Source organism: Arachis hypogaea, chromosome 6, assembly GCF_003086295.3.
Source record: "Arachis hypogaea cultivar Tifrunner chromosome 6, arahy.Tifrunner.gnm2.J5K5, whole genome shotgun sequence".
Lineage (NCBI taxonomy): Eukaryota > Viridiplantae > Streptophyta > Magnoliopsida > Fabales > Fabaceae > Arachis > Arachis hypogaea.
Window position 1 is genome coordinate 77,581,829 of NC_092041.1, and position 7,942 is coordinate 77,589,770.

At 33.8% G+C, this 7,942-nt stretch overlaps 1 non-coding gene across 1 annotated transcript; it reads right to left on the reverse strand.

Annotated features, from left to right (window-relative positions):
• Positions 1-5,597: 5,597 nt before the first annotated feature.
• On the reverse strand, positions 5,598-5,700 carry LOC112699996 (small nucleolar RNA R71). The gene has a single exon (XR_003152924.1). It is a non-coding gene; the product is annotated as a small nucleolar RNA R71 (small nucleolar RNA).
• Positions 5,701-7,942: the final 2,242 nt, after the last annotated feature.

Consider the following 7,942-nt stretch of genomic DNA (forward strand, 5'->3'; position numbering starts at 1 on the left):
CCAGCATGTAACCAGCAGAGAAATGTGAGTCATTGGATGAAATCTCACACCAATCTCACACTATTAAATCATCATTGATGGTTATTTGCTGGCTACCAATCACAAAAGTTGCTGGCCCCCTAGCATTGCTCTTAAAATAAAAGATAATATAGACTAACAAAAATATTATTTATGCACTAAAATTAATCATTAAAATTAGTTAACATGTATTTATATACAAAAATATAATGATAATACATAGTTTGGTATCCAAGATTTCTTTTCAGTATTACCCTTTCTAAGACATCAGTTATTCATCTTATTCATCTCTGAAAAACTTTCATTACTCTATTTGGCCACCTTAGCGTAACTTTCACCTGTTATCTTTTATCTCTTACCCATTTTTCTCTTCTCATCTCATCTCATCTCTTATTAATATTATTGAATACATTAATATATAGATTTTAAAAATACATTAATCTCATGCCAATAATAAATTTGCTTTTAAACATTCAGATACTCATAATAATAATACTAAACTTGGTCCAAATCCAAGTAATAGATAGAACCATAATATTATTAGTGGGTATAAATTATAATTTTTTAAAAGCTTTAATTCATACTTAGTAAACTTTCAATTATTTCTAATATACTATGTTACATATATCTATAATACAGTGTATTATGATTGTTAATTGTTCACTTAAAAAATTTACACTATTAATTTAATATTGAAATTTTTTTTATTATGAATGTACTCTAAATTTTTATTATGTATTTATAATTTTGTTAAAAATCATTCTTAAAAGAAATATTAATCTTATTTTTAATTTTTTTTGTCCAGAAAATATTAAATTGTTTATATTAAAAGATTTATGTAATTTAAAAAATATTATTTATATGTTAAAAATCTGTTTTTAGATATTCAAGTATTAGAATTGATCCAAATAATATATTGAATGATAATAATATTGGTTATACACTACTAGAAAACTAGTTATTAGAGACGGATATTTCCGACGAATTTTATTCCACGGAAATACAGACGGAATTTCAGAAAAATTTTTTGTTAGAAAAAAATGAATTAGCATAAATTACAGACGAAAAAGAGAATCCGTCGATAATTCTATCGAAAAAATTAATTTTTTTCGTGAGAAATAATTATAGACAGAAAATTCGTCTTTAATTAAATAGACAAAAATACTACTTTTATTAAATTATTACAGACGAAAAATCCGTCTGTAATTTAAAATTTTCCATCGATAACTTTTAGTTAAACATAGTATTTGCTCGAACTCCATTCACAACACACAAACCAAAGAAACCTAGTTTAACTTCAAATCGAAGAACTCCCTTAGTTAAACCTAGCTTTCCCCTCTCCGTCAACGGACTCCTTCTTCTCTCCGCCGTTAACGGAATCAACCCGCGAAACTGATAGAATGGCCAACCTTGTTAGGTTCAGCTCCTCCGTCTCCTCCCCCGTCGCTAAAGACACCCGCGGTTGGCTCCTCGACCTTATCTCGCTAGCTCGAGCTTCTATCATTTTAGGTTTTTCTTTTTCCCCTATAACTTCGGTGTTTCTCATCATTGCCTTTTAGTTAGAGATCGGTATGTCAAATTGTATCATGATTAGCATGTTTATAATGTGATTATAAGATGGAGTAGAGTCAAATTGAAGTTGAGAATTTTTGGGTGGAGTAATTTGGTGTCTCGTTCATTTTGAGAATAGTTTGTATTTTAACTTTGTTTTTTTAATGAGGATTTTGCATTCTTGTTATGGATTTGTGATGAGCGGATAATTTATATGTTTTTTGGCATTGTTTTTGCATAGTTTTTAGTATGATTTAGTTAGTTTTTAGTATATTTTTATTAGTCTGTATGCAAAATTCACATTTCTGGAATTTACTATGAGTTTGTGTATTTTTCTGTGATTTCAAGTATTTTTTGGCTGAAATTGAGGGACCTGAGCAAAAATCTGATTCAGAGGTTGACAAAGGACTGCTGATGCTGTTGGATTCTGACCTCCCTGCACTCGAAATGGAATTTTTGGAGCTATAGAAGTTCAAATGGCGCGCTCTCAACTGCGTCGGAAAGTAAACTTCTAGGGCTTTCCATCAATATATAATAGTCCATACTTTACTCGAGTTTAGATGACGCAAACTAGTATTTAACGCCAGCTTTTTGCCCTATTCTGGCGTTAAACCCCAGAAACAAGTTGCAAAGCAGAGTTAAACGCCAGAAACAAGTTACAAACTGGCGTTTAACTCCAAGAAAGACCTCTACACGTGAAAGCTTCAATGCTCAACCCAAGCATACACCAAGTGGGCCCGGAAGTGGATTTCTGCATCATTTACTCATTTCTGTAATCCTAGTAACTAGTTTAGTATAAATAGAACTTTTTACTATTGTATTAGACATCTTTGGATTATATTTTGATCCTTTGATCATGTATTGGGGGCTGGCCTCATGGCCATGCCTGGACCTTCATCAATTATGTATTTTCAACGGTGGAGTTTCTACACACCATAGATTAAGGTGTGGAGCTCTGCTGTTCCTCTAGTATTAATGCAAAGTACTACTGTTTTCTATTCAATTCATGCTTATCTTTATTCTAAGATATTAATTCACACACAAGAACGTGATAAATGTGATGATTATGTGACACTCATCACCATTCTCACTTATGAACGCGTGATTGACAACCACTTCTGTTCTACATGAAAACAAGCTTGAATGTATATCTCTTGGTTTTCTAATCAACGATTCACGTCGACTCTCCTCTGAAAATGGGGCATCTGAATCTGAGATTAGAGTCTTCGTGGTATAAGCTAGAATCCATTGGCAGCATTCTTGAGATCCGGAAAGTCTTAACCTTGTCTGTGGTATTCCGAGTAGGATCTAGGATGGGATGACTGTGACGAGCTTCAAACTCGCGACTGTAGGGCGTGGTGACAGACGCAAAAGGATAGTAAATCCTATTCCTACACGATTGAGAACCAACAGATGATTAGCCATACGATCTCTATGCATGGTATTTTTCATCCGAGACGAGAAATCCGACAGTTGATTAGCCGTACATAAACCGTAAAAGGACAATTTTCACTGAGAGGACGGAAAGTAGCCATTGACAACGGTGACATCCAACATACAGCTTGCCATGGAAAGGAGTATGAAGGATTGGATGAAGGCAGTAGAAAAGTAGAGATTTAAAAGGAACAACTCATCTCCATACGCTTATCTGAAATTCCCACCAATGAATTACATAAGTATCTCTATCTTTATTTTATGTTTATTTATCTTTTAATTATCAAAACTCTATAACCATTTGAATCCACCTGACTGAGATTTACAAGATGACCATAGCTTGCTTCAAGCCGACAATCTCCATGGGATCGACCCTTACTCACGTAAGGTTTATTACTTGGACGACCCAGTGCACTTGCTGGTTAGTTGTGCGAAGTTGTGAAAAAGAGTGATATTACAATTGTGCGTACCAAGTTGTTGGCGCTATTGAGATCACAATTTCGTGCACCAAGTTTTTGGCGTCGTTGCCGGGGATTGTTCGAGTTTGGACAACTAACGGTTCATCTTGTTGCTCAGATTAGGTAATTTTCTTCTTGTTTTAACCATTATTTTATTTTCAAAAAGTTTTCAAAAATCTTTCAAATTTTTTTCTTCTTTTTTGTTTTTCCAAAGAAATTAATTTTCGAAAAATCCAAAAAAAATTATAAAATCATAAAACCAAAAATATTTTATGTTTCTTGTTTGAGTCTAGTGTCACATTCTAACTTTGGTGTCAATTGCATCTTTTTAATTTTCTAAAAATTTTCGAAAAATTCATGCATGTTTTCTTCATGATCTTCAAGCTGTTCTTGATGATTTTCTTTATTTGATCTTTTCATTTTCAAGTTTTGAGTTTTTTCTTGTTTTTCATATGCATTCTTGTTTTCATAGTGTCTAAACATGAAAAATCTCTAAGTTTGGTGTCTTGCATATTTTTCTCTTCTTGAAAATTTTTCAAAAATAAGTTCTTGATGTTCATCATGATCTTCAAAGTGTTCTTGGTGTTCATCTTAACATTCATAGTGTTCTTGCATGCATCATGTGTTTTGATTCATAATTTTTATATTTTGAGTCATTTAGTTTTTTTCTCTCTCTTCATTAAAAATTCAAAAACCAAAAAATATCTTTTCCTTATTTCTCTCATAAATTTCGAAATATTTGGGTTGACTTAGTCAAAAAATTTTAAAATAAGTTGTTTCTTGTTAGTCAAGTCAAGATTTCAATTTTAAAAATCTTATCTTTTCAAACCTTTTTCAAAAATAAAATCTTTTTCATTTTTTTATTATTTTTCAAAAATTTTTAAAAAATTTGTTTTTCAAAATCTTTTTCTTAATTTCATTTCAAATTTTCAAAAACTTTACTAACAATTAATGTGATTTGTTCAAAAATTTTAAGTTTGTTACTTTCTTGTTAAGAAAGGTTCAACCTTTAAATTCTAGAATCATATCTTTTAGTTTCTTGTTAGTCAAGTCATTTTAAAAATCAAATCTTTTTCAAAATAAATTTCAATCATTTCTTTTTAATCATATCTTTTAAATCATATCTTTTTCAAAATCAATTTCAAAAATCTTTTCTAACTTCTTATCTTTTCAAAATTGATTTTCAAATCTTTTTCAATTAACTAATTGACTTTTTGTTTGTTTTACTATTTCTTATTTTTTTTAAAACCTAACTACTTTTCTCTCTCTATTTTTTGAAAATCACCTTCCTCTTTTTCAAAAATCTTTCTAATTAACTAATTGTTTCAAATTTCAATTTTTATTTTATCCCTTTTCTTAATATTCGAATTTTAACTTTAAATTAAAATAAAAACAAAAATAATTTTCTTTTCTTAAAATTAAAATTCGAATTCTCTTCCTCTCTTCTCTTTCTATTTATTTATCTACTAACACTTCTCTTCTACTCATAATTCGAACCCTCTCTTCTTTCTCTGTGTTCAAATTCTTCTTCTTCCCTCTTCATTCTTATTCTTCTTCTCTTCTACTCACATAAAGGAATCTCTATACTGTGACATAGAGGATTCCTCTTCTTTTCTGTTCTCTTCTTTTTCATATGAGCAGGAGCAAGGACAAGGACATTCTTGTTGAAGCAGATCCTGAACCTGAAAGGACTCTGAAGAGGACTTTACTGAAATTTTCGAAAAAGAAGTAGAGATGGCCGAACCCAATAACAATGGTGGAGGTGCAAGGAAGATGCTTGGTGACTTTACTGCACCAAATTCCAACTTTCATGGAAGAAGCATCTCAATCCCTGTAATTGGAGCAAACAATTTTGAGCTAAAGCCTCAATTAGTTTCTCTGATGCAACAGAATTGCAAGTTTTATGGACTTCCATCAGAAGATCATTTTTAGTTCTTAACTGAATTCTTGCAGATCTGTGATACTGTTAAGACCAATGGGGTTGTTTCCGAGGTCTACAGGCTTATGTTTTTCCCTTTTGCTGTAAGAGACAGAGCTAGAATATGGTTGGACTCTCAACCTAAAGATAGCCTGAACTCTTGGGATAAGCTGGTCACGACTTTCTTAGCCAAGTTCTTTCCTCCTCAAAAGCTGAGCAAGCTTAGAGTGGATGTTTAAACCTTCATACAGAAAGAAGGTGAATCCCTCTTTGAAGCTTGGGAGAGATACAAGCAACTAACAAAAAGTGTCCTTCTGACATGCTCTCAGAATGGACCATCCTGGATATATTCTATGATGGTCTGTCTGAATTGTCTAAGATGTCATTGGACCATTCTGCAGGTGGATCTATTCACCTAAAAAAAATTCCTGCAGAAGCTCAGGAACTCATTAACATGGTTGCAAACAACCATTTCATGTACACTTCTGAAAGGAATCCTGTGAGTAATGTGACGCCTCAGATGAGGGGAGTTCTTAAAATTGATGCTCTGAATGCCATATTGGCTCAGAACAAAATGTTGACTCAACAAGTCAATATAATTTCTCAGAGTCTGAATGGTTTGCAAAATGCATCCAACAGTACTAAAGAAGCATCTTCTAAAGAAGAAAGCTTATGATCCTGAGAACCCTGCAATGGCAGAGGTGAATTATATGGGTGAAGCCAATAGAAACACCTATAATCCCTTATGGAGAAATCATCCAAATTTTTCATGGAAGGATCAACAAAAGCCTCAACAAGGCTTTAATAATGGTGGAAGAAATAGGTTTAGCAATAGCAAGCCTTTTCCATCACCCTCTCAGCAACAGACAGAGAATTCTGAGCAGAGCCCCTCTAGTTTAGCAAACATAGTCTCTGATCTATCTAAAGCCACTCTAAGTTTCATGAATGAAACAAGGTCCTCCATTAGAAATTTGGAGGCACAAGTGGGCCAGCTGAGTAAAAGAGTCACTGAAACTCTTCCTAGTACTCTCCCAAGCAATACAGAAGAGAATCCTAAAAGAGAGTGCAAGGCCATGACTGTGAGTAACATGGCCAAACCTGGAGAGAGTGAAAAGGTAGTGATTCCTAGTGAGGAAGACCTCCTGGGACGTTCACTGACCAATAAGGAGTTCCCCTTTGAGGAACCTGGCGTAGCAGAAATTGACAAATTAAAAATTAATATAAGTGATACGTTGCAAGTACAGTTCTTAACCAACAAAAATCTACTTATCAATTTAGAAGGGTTGTCACAAAATTAGAATTAAAATACTGGGAGTATGAATCCCAGGTCGTCTCCCAACGAGTTGCAGGAAGATGTGCTATCTTATTAATCAGAGGTTTTCCAAAATGGTTTTGAGTTTGATAAATGGGAAATTAAATTAGAGAGTTGATGTAATTTAAATAAAAATCTTGACCGGGAGTAGATTAATCGGAAGTTCTATCCTTGTTGGAGTCTTCCCAAGATCAATTGATAATTGAAAGTTGTTCTACTTAGTTATCCTTTACTAGGTAAAGGAGAGTCAAGTAAGTTGGAAGTCTACTCCTATTCACAAGTTCTAATCATCTCCCTTGGGAAGGATTAGTGTCAGTGACTAGAGAGCCATCCAATAATAAACCCAATTACAATTTTACTCTTGAGCATTCCAACTCAAAGGTCTCCTTTCAATCAACTCCCAATCAAGTTAGAGAACTACTCACTCATCATGGATGTAAATCTCACAAAATAAAAATAAGGAATAAGGAAAGACATGATAGACAATAATAAAAACGATCAATTAAAAATAAAAATGGTTCCTGTATTAATAAATTCTAAAAATAATCCAATTGTAACTCAGAACAAATTAAGGATATGAACGAGTAAGCAACAAGTAAAGAGAACAAACTAGAGTGATGAAGTCTTGCGGAGGTAATAACTCTTCTCAATATCCCAAGCCAAAAAGCAATAAAAACCAAATCCTAAGAACTATGAATGTGTAGAGAGAAAACCTAGAGGAGGAGTAAAATCAGATCCAAAAACTAACAATTATGCCGAATGAATATTGTCCCCTCGTCTCTGCATGTTCCCTGACTCTAATCTGTGTTTATGGGCCGAAAACTGGGTTAAAACATGGCCCATAATCTATGCCAGCGACTTCTATAATTCTGCAGATCGCGCACGTCACGTGACCGCGTCATCCACGCGTTCACGTCACTCAACATTTTCTGTGCCACGCGTGCGCGTCGTCCACGCATTCGCATCACCCGTGCAGCTTCCAATCCACGCGTTCGTGTCAGGTACGCATTCGCGTCACTGTGAATTTCTCCATTTCGCGCGGCCGCGTGAGCCATGCGCCCGCGTCACTTCTCGCTGGTCATCTCCTCAATTTCTAGTGTTCCTTCCATTTTTGCAAGCTTCCTCTCCATTCTCTAAGCCATTCCTGCCCTATGAAGCCTAAAACACTTAACACACAGATCACGACATCGAATGGTATAAAGGAGACTAAAAATATACAATTAAAAGATCTTTATGAAGCAAGTTTTCAAT